Here is a 17,520-nt window from a genome sequence, read left to right as displayed (position 1 = left end):
CAAATATGGCATACAAAAAAGCAGTAGAAAGTAGAAGACTTAGCTTTTACTTTGTATTTTATTTCTTGCAAGCTCCGGGATGTTGGGCAAGTCACTTAGCTTTTCAACTTCTTATTATCCAGTCTGGGTGGGGATAGTAATGTATTTTCTACCTGAAGACACAGGATTGAAATAGATGATCATCTGCCTGCCCTAGCTATATAGTACTTTCCATCTATAGAATATTTTTCTTCATAGCAATTATCCCCATCTGGTATTTTACCATATATATTTATCTTTTTATTTTCTGTTCATCCAAATAGAAGGTAAACTCCATGAAAACAGGGTTCTGTCTGTGTTATTGCCAGTACTAGGACAGTGACTGGCACACAGTGTATGATCAATAAATATTGTTGAAGAGGTGAATCCTAGCTGCACAACCTGGGGTTATAAAACAGAATCTGATGCAGTATGGGGGTTAAGCTCCATTGTAAAGATGCCAGGGCTCAAATCTCACCACTTTCTGGCTGTATGACCTTGGGTAAGTTAATTAGCTGCTTAGGGCTTCAATTTTCCCTTTGTCATGGGTAAAATTGGCCTAATAATAGTACCTGACTGAGTTGTTATAAGAGTAAATAAAATAATTCATGTAACATAATCATCAAGGGTCTCAATTCATTGTCATTGTTGCTATGAGTTCCTAGATTCATAAAGCCTGGACTCAGCTTCTCCAAGCCAGAATGAAAAAGTTAGATGATGCCATAATAAAGACCCACTATGACAAGGTTTGTTGTTGTCTCATAACAAATTTGATCTTCTGGTGGCCCCAGTTTTGAGCTGTAGTGATGTTCCCACTTTTGAGGAGGGAGGAATGCAGGCTGAATGAAGATTCCTTCAAAGAAGATCTCTTGTGACTGTCTTGTTGTCTAGTGCATGGTTAAGTGACAGGACAGTGGTGATCCAGGCTGAGTTGTTGCTGAATTGCGCTGGAGCCCATGGATTCTGAGGAACCCAGATGGATCACGATTCAGATAGAAATGAAGGTGGTGGTATTGCTGGTGCCACAGGTTAATTGGGGAAGAGGACAAAGTCAGATGGCTCTGAGCCTGTGTGGGACTTCTCAGGATGGAGTTGTGCCTCTGCTCAGACCCAAGCCTATTCCCCTGCTGCCTTAGAGCCATGGAAACCCTGATAGCAGGAGATAAGGGATGAGGAATAGGGAAAGAAGCTAACATTTACTTAGCAACTTCTATTTGTCAGGCACTGTTAATAATTTTAAAAGGTATCTTATTCATAATAACCTTTGTAATACTATGCATTTTGCTTATTTAATGGCTAAGGACCCAAGGATGTGAAAGGTAAAATAACTCACTCAGGGTCCACAGCAAGTAAAGGATGGTTCAGAAGTTTGAGTGCAGACCCATCTGTCTCCAGAGACTGCGTGTTTCAATACAGGAGTCTGAGCTACAGCACTGAGCCAACTGCCTTCTCAGGTGACTACTACATGTTTCCATCCAGCTCAGCATCTAAACTGGACAGAGCCTACAGTAGAAATACAGTCTGCTGGAGAAGCAGACTTTTGGGACTCAGAGAAAGCTTTCCTGCCCCATCCTGGCCCTTCACTCCTCAAGACTGTGCTGATTTAGGAGTTCCTCCTACACCGTCCCACAAACCACTTGTGAGTGTACCTTGCTCTGTCCCCGAGACATTGCTTTTTACTTATCTTCTTGTGCATCTGCCTGCTACTCTAGTATGTCATTTCCTTGAGTGCAGGAAGAGTAGCTTAGTCATCATCTTGTCCTTAGTATCCAATACACTGCCTGGTGTTCATGGCTGCTAAAGAGTGGAGTGAGCGGACTGGGTGAGAGTAATAGCTGGAGTAGGTCTTGAAAGTATCAGCAGCTCCTGCCTTATTTCCTCTTATGATGACTCTGCTTTAATACCCTTTGTTCCATGACTGTCTCTCTTCCTGCCCTGTACCCTTATTTCCTGTACACAGGAATATACTTGACAACAGAAGTTCTAGAAACAAGGTCACTTCTTTCTTGATAGAGGGTGTGGGAATAAGGAGATAGAGGTGGTGGACTCAGGGCTGTTCTGGATCACAGTCAGTCTGTTCTAGGAATGGCCAAGAGGTTACGCATAGATTACGGATGATTTGCCAGAATTGGAAGACATCATAGAAGTTGCTTGAGAAATGCAGGGTATGTACTAGTATGTAAGAGGCCAATTGTCCATGGGAAGGAAACAGACTTAACATGGAGGTTACTCCTTATGACATTCTCTTCAGTTAAGCATCATATTTGAATTGACTGCCATCAGTTTTTATGTGTATAATGTATGCTCTTTCCCTGAAGCTTAGAAGTAGCATGGACTCTGGATCCAGTCTGCATTTAAACCTGGTTCCACCATTTCCTGGTTCTGCTCAACCTTGGTAAATTTGCATAAACTCTGTACCTCAGTTTTCTCATCTGCAAAATGGCAATGCTGGGAGGATTAAGTGAGTTAGTACATGCAATATACTTAGAACTATGCCTAACACTTAGGAACTATTATTGAGTGCTATTATTATTACTATTATTATTATTGTAATGGGATCTTCAAAACTTAGCAGCAGCATTGTAATGCAGATTTCAAAACTTTGAGGAGTTGCCTGTTAAATTAGATACACTGAAGCCAATGATACACATCAGTTTCCAGTACTAAAGAACTAAAAACAAAAAATGACTAATAAATAACGTGGTGTGTGGGACCCCATCAGATTTAGAATTGAAAGTCTGCCACTAGAGCAGCATGACCTTGGAAAAGCCCTTGCAGTCTCAGTTTTCTTTTTTAAAAATATTCCTTTATTGATTTCAGAGAGGAAGGGAGAGGGAGAGAAAGACAGAAACATCAGTGATGAGAGAGAATGAAATATATTCTCCTGCACGTCCCACACTGGGGATTGAGCCCACAACCAGGGCATGTGCCCTACCCGGGAATTGAACCATGACCTCCTGGTTAATAGGTCAATACTCAAACACTGAGCCACGCTGGCCGGGCTCAGTTTTCTTTTTTAAAATGAAAGCATTGAATTAGATCAAGGATGGCAAATAAGTACAATCAAGGGGCTAATCCACCATCCTGTGACCAAGGAAGACATGGATAATAGAGATCAGTACACTTTCCCGGGGCTCAGAATTTGTCCCAACACTGCTGGCCGGGAAGTCATTACCAGTTGATTGGTGTTGGTAAATGAAATAAAACCTATATCCCACTTGTGTCAGAGACTCCCAAAAGGCCCTTCCTTCTCTACTCAGAAGTGCGTAAATATGTTAGAAGGTGATCTTTATGGATTTAATATTGCTGGCAGTGGGAACATTCCAGGAGGCCAAATAGGAGAGCTTTCTTCACAGTCAGGATAAAACAATCCTCTTACTGCTTACCATAATCCTCATGTTTGAAAAAGAACTTTGAGAGGCAAAAGAAAACCCAAGGAAGGAGGAAGTCTGGGTGTTGGAAATTCCTTTACCTAGCACCTGCACCAAATTGCTTTTTGGAAGGCTCTAATATACCTAATAGGTGGGGTGTAGGCATTTTGTCCTTGTAACCCTGAAGATATTGGCATGTACTAATGGTAGATTTTGTGGCATTTGAACAGGAGGGTTTCCCAACCACAGGTCTGATGTCTGATCTATAAATTGAAAGAGAATCTATGCAGGGGAGTAATCAGAGGTCAGTAACTTTTTCTGGCTTCAGTACATGCCTGTAGATTTTTTTAAAAAATATTTATTGACTTTAGAGAGAAAGGGAGGGGGAGAGATAGAAACATCGATGATGAGAGAGAATCATCAATCAGCTGCCTCCTGCACATCCCACAGTGAGGATGGAGCCCAAAATCAGGCATATGCCCTGACTGGGAGACAGACTGTGATCTCCTGGTTCATAGGTTGATGTTCAACCACTGGGATACACCGGCCAGGCTCTGTAGATGTTTTAATTAGACTTTTTTTTTTTTTTTTTTTTACTAGAAACTGATGATCTTGGTAAGCTGGCTTTGTTGTCCTTTATTTAAAGTTTGGAATTCAAGCCTATTTGTAGAAATATACTTCAGAAAAGTGGTGATGTGGGTGTCTTTAAAAGTATGTCATACATTTTGAGGGCTTTGGTTCCAAGTTCCCTTCTACCCCTCATGTCACTGGGATTTTATTTTTCTCTGGAATTGGACAGCCCTGGAGCACTCACTTCTGTTTGTGTATGTTTTATGTAACAGTTTTTGTTTATGTGAGATTGGTAGATAGCAACACCTGAGAAATTAAGCATTGTAGAACCAGAGAAAGTCACTGTTTCGACAGCATCAGGGAGGAGAAATTTGAACATCCAGACTACTTTCACACTGAATCTTATTTTAATCACTTGAAATTTTCTTCCAGTGTCTAAATAGCAAGATTGCTATATACATGAAAAACAGACTGACTTTGCTTATTCTTATCAGGATAAAGCATCAATTTCAGCTCTCCACCCATCCGGAGAGACATGCTTTTTGAGGGATTGGGGTCTACAGTTCCACATTCATTAAGAACCATTACACGCCCTGGCAGAGTGGTTCAATTGGCTGAGCATTGACCCATGCACCAAAAGGTCACTGGTTGGATTCCCAGTCATGGCACATGCCCAGGTTAGGGGTTTGGCCACTGGTTGGGGAGTGAACCAGAGGCAACTGATTGAATTTCTCTCTCATATCAATGTTTCTCTCTCTCCCACGCCCTTCCTCTCTCTCTCAAATCAATAAAAACATATAAAATAAAATAAAAAGAACCAGTAGAAAGCTCTTAACTCCTCCCTATCAGACCAGTGAGTGGAAAACCTTTTTTACTTTTTTTTTTTTTTTTTGCAGTAGCTTCATTGACTACAAAGAAAGTCCTCATGCTTGTATTATTTATACCATTTATGATTGCACATATTTGGGGGGGGGGTGGCAATTGTGTAAAAACCAACTTTCCCAATGGGAAGTGCTTGTACTGCTTGAGCAGTTTTGGGTTTTCCTGAAAGTTAGATTTTTTAAATAATTATCATTTGCCATTAAAAAAGGAAAAGTTCTGCCCTGGCCTTATGGTTCAGTTGGTTGGAGCTGTTGTCCCCTGCGTAATCCATGGATACAGACAGTAGGGTAGTGAAGGCCTGGGGTGAGGGACAGGCTATAAGGGGTTAATGGGAGACAAAGGGGGACATATGTAATACTTCCAACAATAAAGATTTTTTTTTAAAGGTTGCCAGTTTTGATCCCGGGTCAGGGTTTGTTTTGATCCCAGGTCAGGGCTTGTACGGGAGGCAACCGATTGATTGATGTTTCTCTCCCACATTGATGTCTCTCTCTCTCTCAGTCTCACTTCCTCTCTCTCTAGAATCAATAAAATAAGGATTAAAAAAAGGGCAAGTCTTCATGCTTTGTGGTCTAAGAGACAGTAGGTATAACTAGAGCAACAAATGGCAGCAGGAGAAATACATAAACTAGACCAGCTCTTAGGTGATAGGGATGATAGAGTTAGAAAAGTGAAGTGTGCCTCAGGTTTCCTAGTTCTACCAGTTTTGTAAACAATTCTCCACCCCTCGTGGGTTAGTATCTTTGTATGTCCCTGTCATTACATTTGTCAAAACTTTGCTTAAAAAAAGCAAAGGAGCCTGATCAACTCACTAACTCTAAGGGCAAGTGACTAGTTAGTCTTAAGGTGCCTCTGGGATAGCAGCCTGAAATCACTCTGTGAGGAGCTGAGTAGCCAGCACCATCATTACAGGGACAGCTAGCATTTTCTGAGCACTGACTATGCATTAGGTGCTGTGCTAGGTACACTGTGCACGTCCTCATTTAGTCCCACAACACCCTGGTGCATTTGGTATCACTATCATTCCCATTGTACAGGCGGGGCATTGCAGTCTTCCACTAATTAGATAACAAGTTGCCTGGCCGATGCAGCCAATACCTGCTGGAGCTGGGATTTAATGCTTTGTGCCATGCTCTTAGCCAATTTACTACCAACAGTATTCCAGCATTTCTCTGAGGATGACATTTGAAGGTTGTTTGATGACAGTGAAATACCATAATCGATAAGAGATATGGAGATGGCTAGATGTTTCCTTTGTTCAGCCTCTAAGTGACTTATAACCTATTTGCCTGGCCCTCTGCTTCCTCTTCCATTTGATTATATTTATGTCCTGAACCCAATGGGTTCTCCTTGAAAGCGTGATAAGAAATCTGAGGAAGAAACATCCCTGGGGAAGAAAGGAACCATGGCAGGTAGACAGCAAGGGTGGAGATGGAAAAACAGAGAGGTAGCTCTAAAGTCTAACTGCTAGTGTTGCACTTGAGGGAAACTTTAATACCACGCATCCAGAAGTCAACCCTCCTCGTCGTATTGGGTATATAATTTGTGTGGTGATTACAACCTGAATCTTCTTAGGCGCCTCTGGTTTCTGACACAGCAGCAGCCTTTGAATCACAGAGTGTTTTTTTCCCTGCTGCTTAATCTCGGAAGCAGCCAGTTTACAGGCGGGAGGGGTTTTAACTTTATCTGTTCCAACCACACTCCCTCTTTAAGCCTTCGTATCAGGAAGCAGCTTGGACTCGATAGTGGGGGGTGGGTTTGCTGAGGTGTGTGCACCTTTGTGTGTGTGTGTATCTGGACCTTCCTGAGGATGCAGATGGTGAACACGGGTGGGAGGATGAGGACCTATATTATGTAACAAACTGAAGGCACCAAGGAGGCTGCATTTGTTGTGAGTTAAAAGGTTTACACAAAGATTTTCTTAGTAACGTCTAAGATGGTAATAGGGTAATTAATCTTTCTAAGTGTTAGTGCCAGAGTATGGGACCAGCTATTATCCCTGACTGCAGAGGACTCCTTTGTGTGTGGCTATGAGCAGGACCCACCGAAGAGAATACTCAGGTTGCCAAACAAAGATATGGCCGCAGCTGGCTTGTTGAGGTTTTTTACATGCATTTTCTGGTGCAGGTAAAAGAATCCCTGTTTCTGTGGGACTATCATTGCCCTTTCATAGCCATTGAGTTGAAGGGAAAGGCAGAGAAATAAATACACATGCTTTGTGTTTTTTATTCCCTAACAACCAGTTATTATTATTTTTAAGAGAATGACAGGCATATTCATTGGAGACCTTATTTTAAGCAGGAAAATACAATTTATCAAAAAGAAAGACTTTGGGCCTGGCCAGTGTGGCTCAGCAACTGAGCATTGACTCAGGAACCAAGAGGTCACCGGTTTGATTCCCCTGTCAGGGCACATGCCTTGATTATGGGCTCGATCCCTAGTAGGAGGCATGCAGGAGTCAACCGATTGATGATGTTTCTCTCTCATTAATGTTTCTATCTATCCTTTTCCCTTCCTCTCTCTCTAAAAATCACTAAAATCTTTTTTTTTTTTAAAGAAGGACCTTCAGGAATAAAGATAAAAAGGCTTTATCTAATTCTAAAAGTTCTGCCTCTTTGTCTTCCCTTAATCTCACTTAGGTGAGAATGGCCAAACAATCCAGTAAGTAAGTGTAAGTTGAAGGGAAAACACAGCAGTCAATGAGACTTAGCTATAGCCATTGCGCAGGATTGGTTATTTCATATAACCTATCAAAATATTGATTACAAATAGATGCATTCCCTCCCCACTTTGTAGTTTCTATATGTATTTAAAAGAAAAAATTCAGAACATACTGTACCATGAAAAAACCTTGAAGGTATAATGATTGTGTTGCAATCAGCCAATGGCCTCTGCTCTGGTTTTGCTTAAAGTTCCCCTTGACATTGATGAGGATTTTGACTCTGGCTGTCTAAATGAAGCAATTATTCAGAACTATATGTCTATTGGTTTGGCAAATGGTTGTAGTTACTCCTTACTTTCCCCAAAGTGCTCCAACTATTTTGTTTATATGAACTCTTTTTTAAAAAAATATATTTCTTTATTGATTTCAGAGAGGAAGAAGGAAGGAGAGAGAGATAGAAACATCAATGATGAGAGAGAATCATTGATTGGCTGTCTCCTGCACACCCCCCACTGGGGATGGAGCTGCAACCCAGGCTTGTGCCCTTGGCCAGAATCGAATCTGGGACTCTTCAGTCCCCAGGCTGACGCTCTATCCACTGAGCAAAACCGGCTGGGGCTGTTTATACGAACTCTTACAATTCTCAACTGCTACTATCACTGCCAGGGTAGAAAAGATTTCTCCATTGAGCTGTAACTCTTTCCCTGTCTGTGGGGCCACACTTTTTGTGCTGGCTCCACTTTTATGATTGGCTGCTTACCACTGGAAGGGCCACTAGGTTTTTTCTTCCTTGAACAATGTCTGTATTTTGACATTAAATTCTGCTTGTTTGAGATCTGCCAGAGGATGCTGGTGGGGAGACATTCTGTAATTTACCTTTGATATAGAAGTGATATGAGAATGATAACTTAAATAAGATGTGACTAGTATTTTCCTGTGTAGAGTGAGACAATGTATTCAATGGCGAGTTTTAAGGAGTGAAGAAGAACTGTGCTGGGTGTACTGGTGACCTTCAAGTCATATCGGAGCTTTGATTATATCTAAAGCAGTTATATAGTTACATCTCTATCAAAGTGTCAAACTTCTAGTACCTGAGCTGATAGGAAGAAGGCCAGTGGAGATGGGAGAAGTGTTCATGAAAGTCAGAAGATCATCAGGATGCATGTGAACATCAATCAGCCCACATGAGACAAGAAATGGTTCATAAGGCAGCTTGGACTGGGATATTTGCCAGTGTAGCCTCCATATATTAGGTGATGCTCTCTTAAGTAACAATCTCAGACTGCTGCTAATGTGGAGGGCATATTACCCAAGAATAGTCATGATATTACTCAATGAAGGTCAAATAAGAAGTCGTGCTTCCCAGCCAAAGGGTTTTAAAATGCTTTTCTCATTGTCATACCATGCACAATACAGATCATAGTGGAGGAGGGATGCATTAGGATAGCAGATGAAAAAGTGAGTGAGAGAGCTGCAGCATCAAGCAGTCCTTCCCCTCAATAAGTGAAGGCAGCAGGCAACTTTGTGCACACTTTGCATATTTTGCACAGCCTATTGATGGGAGAAAAACATCCTGGAGAAATCAAGTAATAAATGAGTGTTTAGTCTTTGTGAATGGAAATCCTGAGCTCTGGGGACAAATCTTTGGGATAAGCATATGGAAACGATTGCAGAGCAAGATAGGGACATGCACATTCTGGAAGAATTCAGGTTGGAGAAGAGAAGACAACTGGATATTGAGGTTAGGAGACATTGTATAATTCCTCTTGTGGGTTCACATTAGTGTGTGCACGTGGGTGTTATTTCACAGCGTTGATTTTAACAAATCCTCTCATTTTATTAAAACTATTAGTGTTGTTGAGACCCTGATCTGGTGGACTCTTTTTGACTATTCTTGGCAAGCTTCTGGGTTTCACATTAGGCCAAACAAGGGAGTACGAGCTCAAACAGAAAGTTGCCTCGACAAGCTTAGATCTTCTGGGTGGGTGTGCTCCATGCCAACAGTCACTATTATAGAGTAAGTTCTCATCTATTCTGCATTTGAGATCTGTCATTGTGGGAGGGTAAGATCCTTTTTATGGGCTTTGTTGTTGTTGCTGCTGCTATCATATAGATGAAAAAGTGATAGGACAAAGAGAGTGAGATTGGGAGAGGGTAGGCTTGACTTCCCTCAGGGAAGCAAGAGAGTAAGACTTCCCTCAGGGAAGCAAGAGAGTAAGATTTTATTCTGCCACAATCATTTTTCTTTTTGCTTATTATAAGGTCAAGTATCCATATGTTGGAACTAAAAAAAAAATCAGTTCTTCAGTGGTTCATGGCAACTCCCAACACAAGTCATCAAGAATAGTGAAAAGTAAACAGAATCAACCCAATGATGGGAAAAATGACTACACTCTCATGTTATTTATTACAGGCTCTCATGTTTCAAAAAATTTTCAGTCACAGAATCACTTTATAAATATCAATGTATTCATTGCCTCAGTTTATGATAGTTCTGGAAATTTCTTCATATCAAACAGAAGTAAGTAATAATGTCATTTTACCTGGAGTTTTTTTCTTTCATCCTTTTAAAAATTTAAATTTGTTTTTAAAGTTAATCCATGGTCATGATAAAAATATCAGCATTTACAGCCATAAGAAGCATATTATCTAAAAAAACCCCAAACAGAATATACAAAAAGTATATAGTAAAAATTGACTTAGAGTGACTTTTTAAAATTTTTAACTTTTTGAGCATAGTGGTTTTGTGCAGCTTTCTTGCATTTTTTAAATAAATAGGAATCTCAAATATACGCATTTAATTTTTGTTGTGTTCTTTTGTTCTGTTCTTTTTTTAAGCTTAAGAGTATTGGTCAAATTGGTCTTCTTCTTAATAGCCTTAGAAACTTGTTCTAGTCTTGGAAAATGGTCCACCAGGTGAAGTTTTGGGAGCATTATATATACAATTTTAAAAAACTTATCTACTCTCTTTCTCAGGACTATCCATTATTGCTTCTATTCACAACCTCCTTTGGATCCTCGTGGAAATCACATGTGATACATATGTATATTCATGGGTCAGTGGAGTGGCTGCTGGTCCCATTTCCAACTCCCAATTAGAAATACTTATGTACTACTAAATAGAAATCTCAATTCCCATGTTACAACCCAGCTTCAGTGTTAAAATATATAGTTATTTGAAGAAGTCCTCAGCTTAGAATCCTTCCTTCCTCCCTTCCTCCTTCCCTCCTCTTTTTTTTCTTTTTTATCTTACCCCTCTCTCTTTTCCTTCCTCTCTTCCTCTTTTATTCTTCCCCTTTCTCCTTTCTCTCTTGCTTTCTTCCTTTATTTCTTGCTATTTTGTATAATTTTAACAAACAGATAGATAAAAGGTCTTGTTCTTAGAACAAGAAACACAATTTTAGTGCCAAGTAGGCAAATATCATTAAGCACACACAATAAGGTGCTGAGAAGGAGTAATTTTATGAAGAGGGATAGCAATTTTATTATGCTATCTGCATATGTAAACATACATTCACATGCATGGGCATATGACTATTTTTATTGTCAAATGCTTACTCATATTTCAGGAAAGGGCCTTGGAGATCATTCAGTTCATCCATCTCATTTTATAGAAGTTAGGTCACTTGCCTAGGGTCACCAATATATATTTGTCAGAGTGGTGTGCAAAACAAAGTCTTTGGATTTCTAAACTCCCCCATTATGTCATGGGGTTATATATTTGCTTTGCATGTCTTTTTCACCCAACTTATTTAAAAAAAAACCTCTATAGGAAAATTAAAAGAAATACTATGGTAAATACTATGATCACCAATAAACTAATATAATCTTCTTCATCATTTGTTAACATATTGCTGTATTGGTTTCTCTCCGTCTCTATGTATATATGCGTATGGATATATATATATCATTTTTTACAGTTTATTTTTCCTGTTTGCTAAGACATTTGAAAGGAAGTTGGAAACATCACTATTAAATAAGATGTGTCTTCTAAGAACAAAGGCTTTCTTCTACATAAGCAGAAATGAAAATGTACCATTTACATTAAAAAATATTTATGTACCATTTACATTTAAAAAAATAAATCTTAAAGGCCATGAAAAACTGTGAGAAGAAAGTCATCTCACCGGAGAATCCTATATATTTGTTATAAAAAAAGTCATGCAGTCAACATACCGTATTTTTTCCGTATATAGGACGCTGTTTTTTCCAAAATTGTTAGACTAAAAATTGAGGGGCATCTTATACATGGAAGTCAGCCAAGGTGGGAGTCGTGTGGGTGCATAGCTGCCCATACCTTGTCCAACAGGCTTCCTCCAATTATGAGCCTTATTGTTACTGACATCAGCTGATGCCGTAATTAGAAGTGGAGGTGGGGAATACGCTGATGCAACAGAGACCAGAGCATTCTGAGCCCATAAAGATGTCAAAAAATAAAAAGATACTAAATACCAGTAAGCGATTGTCTTACTCTGCAAAATTCAAACTGAATGTAATCAGCTATGCAAAAGAGCATGGAAATAGAGCTGCAGAGAGACAATTTGGACCTCCTCCCACTTTGTGTATAATCAGACATTGGAGAAAACAGGAAGAACAACTCGTTAAGATGCCAAAAAAGAAGAAGACCTTAAGAGGAAAACCAGCAAAATGGGCAAACTTGGAGCAGAGGTTTAAGACTTGGATTATGGAGCAGTGCCAGAATGGCTTACATGTGTCAACCAAGCTTATTCAGTGTCAGGCAAGAATGTTTGCAAGTGAAATGAACATTGTTGATTTTACAGGAAAGGCAAAATGGTGCTTCAATTTCATGAGGAGAGAAGGCTTAGCCATGAGAACACAAAGTTAGCTCAGAAAATGCCACCAGTTTATGAGGATGATCTCACATATATAGACAGTGAATCAGAAGACATGAGTGAACAATAGAAGTTGAAGAAATTGATATGTATGAAACTAATAGTGATGAAGAAGAGAGCAGTGATGCAACAGAGGCTGAATAAAGTAATATACTGCATAATACTGGTATGTAAACATTATCTGTGGTAATTACTAAATAAAAATATATTCTGTTAGATGTTTAAAATATTGATTTCTTAATTTTGGGATGGAAAAGTGGGGGGCATCTTATACATGGGGATGTCATATACACGGAAAAATATGGTAACTTAGAAGTCAATTTTGAATCACTCAAAGCAGTATGTCATGCATTGTTGGCCTTAAAAAACTGCCTTTATTAAAAAAAAAAAAAAAAGGTGGCATCTGGTCTTTAGTTTTCTCACCGTGATGTAGATTTAATAATAAATATCAGATGTTGGGTCACAGTATAATATTAGTTTCTCTCTTCCTTCTAGATAGGAATTGCTTTTTTCCTCACTGCATCTTACATATTTCTACATTTTGAAATATTAAACATCTCATGTCATTTTATAACTGGAAGAATGCTCAAGGATATCTCTAATGTATTGTAAGGCCTAAGTCAGAATGGCTTTGCTCATTCCTGCTAAGCGTAGAATGGTATTAATTATGAAAGCATGGTTTCATAATAGGAACTCAAAGTATTAAGTGTGTATGAGATGTACTGCATTCACATGAATTCTGTGTTCAGGACTCCCGGGCATATTTCAGAAGTGAAGAGGTTGACTACTTTACATATGGCAATGGATCTTCTTCTATCTCCCTTCCTCAACCAAATTAATCATTGTTGCATGCAGAAGGCTTTGCTATCAACTGACTGTGATTTAACCATTAATTCATGACTGAAAAGCTTGAGTGCTAACATTTTGAGGAATAGTTACAATGCCTTTAATTATGGCTGGAAGGAACCTATGGAATGCCCTGACTGGTCTGGCTCAATGGATAGAGTGTCGGCCTGTGGAATGAAGGGTCTTGGGTTTGATTCTGGTCAAGGGCACATGCTTGGATTGCAGGCTTTATCCCCAGTAGGGGGCAGGCAGGATGCAGCCAACCAATGATTCTCTCTCATCATTGATGTTTCTATCTCTCCCTCTGCCTTCCTCTCTGAAAACAATTATATATATATATATATATATATATATATATATATATATATATATATACCTATGGCAGAACACAAGTGCACAAGTGGGAGGTGGTTTGTTGTGGACACCACATGTGTTGGATATGTATATTCATGGGTGGTGGTGGTGGAAAGAGGGGGGTCTTTTCTTAGCTATCACAGATCATGCCGTGATTTGACTGACTCATTCTCTTTCTCCCTCTCATATTATTCTGAAAATGTGATCACTTTCATGATTTTTCTTGACTATCTGAATGGCTTTTATAAAAAACTAGAGGCCCGGTGCATAAGATTCATGCACTGGGAGGAGAGAGGGGCATTCCTCAGCCTGGCCTGCACCTCTTGCAGTCCAGGAGCCCTGCACCCTCTCGCAGACAAGGAGCCCTCGGGGGATGTCCAAAAATTGTTCCTATCAACTATTTTAGTTGATTCATATCTTCACTAATTATCATCATTGCAAAGTTTTCAGTCCCCACATGGATTGCTGGATATAATATGTCTTGCCCTGTCCCTGTCCCCTCCTTTTCTAGCCTTTTTACTTTAAGGACTCTAGTTTTCCATTTATATGTTTAAGTATCAACCTTACCTGCTTAAAAATGGAAGCTTTTAACACTGCTCTCTCTGTTCCCTATCCTTCAGATGAAAAGTGGAGTTGGGTCACAGCAGCAGAGAGAAATTCAGAAGGGGAATATTGGAGTAATGACTGCAGTGGGAGAAGTGGGAACCTATCTACCAGGCCCATAGGGCTGGCAGCTTCTCCAGGTGGCTGCAGCCTGAGACCTCCAGGCGGGTGGCTTCTCTGTCTCTCCTGGGAAGCAGTGTGGGTGGCTTCTCCGGCTGCAGCCAGCCTCAGGCTCTGGTGCCTGGCTTCTCTGTCTCCCCCAGGACATGGGGCAGGCGGACGTGGGGCGGGCGGCTTCTCTGGCTGGCTGTGGCCTGGGATCACGGGGCAGGAGGCTTCTTTGTCTCCTGGGCCATGCAGCTTCTACATCTCTTGGGCCGCAACCAGCCTCAGGCACTGGCGCCCTGCTTCTCCATCTCCCCCAGGATGTAGGGCAGGCGGATGTGGGGCAAGCGGACATGGGGTGGGCAGACGTGGGGCAGGCAGACGTGGGGCAGGTGGATGTGGGGCAGGCAGCTTCTCTGGCTGGCTGTGGCCTGGGATCACAGGGCAGGCAGATTCTTTGTCTCCAGGGCTGCATGGCTTCTTCGTCTCCTGGGCTGCAGCCAGCCTCAGGCGCTGACTCCTGGCTTCTCTGTTTCCTCTGGGATGCAGTGTGGGCAGCTTCTCCAGCTGGCTGTGGCCTGAGATCAGGGGCAGGCAGCTTCTTCATCTCCCGGGCTGCAGCCAGCCTCAGGAGCTGGTGCCCGACTTCTTCGTCTCCCCCGACTACTTCGTCTCCCACAGGCCCAGAGCATCCTGGCTCTGGCCACCGCCATCTTTGTTGTGTTAATTTGCATATTCCCTCCTGATTGGCTGTGGGTGTCACGAAGTTATGGTCAATTTGCATATTCCCTCTTTATTAGATAGGATATGCCTGGAGGAAAAAATGCTGACTGGATAGCAGACATGTCCTGAGTCTTATCCTGGAACAGACATAAGGAGCAACTAAATTGAATAACATCCATCTGGAATTGGCAAAGTAGACACAGCTGGTGAGACAATTCACAGCTGGGAAGGGCAGAGGACGCCTGGAAAACAGTAGGATTGGGGATCTGGGCTGGAGAGAGTTGCGAGACCACCGGGCCAAAAGTTAGAGAAAGACATAAAAAAATGGAAAGATATAATGTGTTCATGGATTGGTAGAATCAACATAATTAAAATGTCCATACTTCCCAAAGAAATCTATAGATTCATTAAAACACCAACCACATATTTCAAAGAGTTAGAATAAACTCTCCAAAAATTCACATGGAATAAAAAAAGACACCAAATAGCCTCAGCAATCTTGAGAAAGAAGAACAAAGTTGGAGGGATCACTATACCAGATATCAAGCTATATTACAAAGCCATAATCTCAAAACTGCCTGGTACTGGCACAAGAACAAACATATAGACCAATGGAACAGAAGAGAGAACCCAGAAATCAACCCAACCCATTATGCTCAATTAATATTTGACAAAGGAGGCAAGCACATACAATGGAGTCAAGACAGTCTCTTCAATAAATGGTGTTGGGAAAATTGGTCAGATACATGCAAAGAAATGAAACTAGACCACCAACTTACATCATACACAAAAATAAACTCAAAATGAATAAAGGACTTAAACATAAGACAGGAAACCATAAAGATCTTAGAAAAATCCATAGGCAGCAAAATATCAGACATATGTCGCAGCAATATCTTTAATGATACATCTCTTAGGACAATGGAAACTGAAGAGAAAATAAACAAATGGGACTGCATCAAAATAAAGAGCTTCTGCACAGCAAAAAAAATCATCAACAAAACAATAAGAAAGCCCACTGCATGAGAGAACATATTTGCCAACGTTATCTCTCATAAGGGTTTAATATCCAAAACTTACAGGGAACTCATACAATTTAACAAAAGGAAGATAATCCAATCAAAAATGGGCAAAGGACCTAAATAGACACTTTTTGAAAAAGGTCATACAGAAGGCCAAGAGACATATGAAAACATGCTCAAAGTCACTAAACATCTGAGAGATGCAAATCAAATCAACAATGAGGTACATCTCACACCTGTCAGAATGGCTATCATCAACAAATCAACAAACTACACGTGCTGGCGAGGATGCGGAGAAAAAGGAAACTTCATGCACAGACTTGTGCAGCCATTGTGGAAAACAGTATGGAGTTTCTCAAAAAATTAAAAATGAAACTCCCATTTGACCCAGTAATTCCACTTCTAAGAATATATCCCAAGAAATCAGAAACATCCATTAGAAAGAATATCTGCACCCCTATGTTCATAGCAGCACAATTTACAATAGTTAAGATTTGTAAACAGCCTAAGTGCCCATCAGCAAATGAGTGGATTAAAAAACATTTGTACATCTACACAATGAAATACTACACTGCTCTAAAAAAGAAGGAACTCTTACCATTTGCAACAGCATGGGTAGACGGAACTGGAGAGCATTATGCTAAGTGAAATAAGCCAACCAGAACTAGATAAATATCACATGATCTCACTCATTTGTGGAATATAATGAACAACATAAACTGATGAACAAAAATAGAGCCAGAGACATAGAAGCATCAAACAGACTGTCTCACCTCAGAGGGAAGTAAGGGAATGGGGGTGGGGAGTGGGTAAGAGATCAACCAAAGGAATTGTATGTATGCATATGAGCATAACCAATGGACACAGACAATAGGGGGAGGGGGAAAGCCTGTGCCGGGGGGTGGGAGTGGATGGGGAGAGGTCAGTGGGGAAAAAAGGAGACTTATGTAATACTTTAAAGAATAAAGAATTTAAATTAAAAAAATATGCCCAAATTCTGTTGATTTTAAAGAAAACAGAACCTTTCAACTCCATTTCAAAAATGAAACCTATTACCATTCTTTTACTTATAAAAATCATTCACACTCTTTGTAAGAAATTTAGCATCTGGTGAGTCACAACCACATTCATTTTGGTATGTTTTCTTATGCTTTTTTGGTCAATAAAGAGTTTTGCTGACTTGTATTACATAGTTGTTATTACGTAGAATACACACATTTTATCTTTTTAAACCCAAAATTATAACATAAATATTTCTCTTATACAAAATTCATAGTAATTATATTTTAATGTCTAAACAGGATCCTATTATAATGATGAGGCATCATTTATTTCACATTCCTTATTTTTGCTTATATGGATAGTGTCTTTCTTTAATTATGAATTTGTAACTAAAGGTTTTCATGCATTTCAAAATATTACCTTGGGGCATGTTATAAATATTGATACATAGCTTCACAAGAAAGTAGTAGGTTATATTTCTTTTATCAATATATGTGATTACACAATAG

This window comes from Plecotus auritus, assembly GCF_963455305.1.
Source record: "Plecotus auritus genome assembly, chromosome: 2".
In the NCBI taxonomy this organism is placed as follows: domain Eukaryota; kingdom Metazoa; phylum Chordata; class Mammalia; order Chiroptera; family Vespertilionidae; genus Plecotus; species Plecotus auritus.
The sequence above is the reverse complement of the archived record's forward strand: the minus strand, read 5'-3'. Positions refer to the sequence as shown.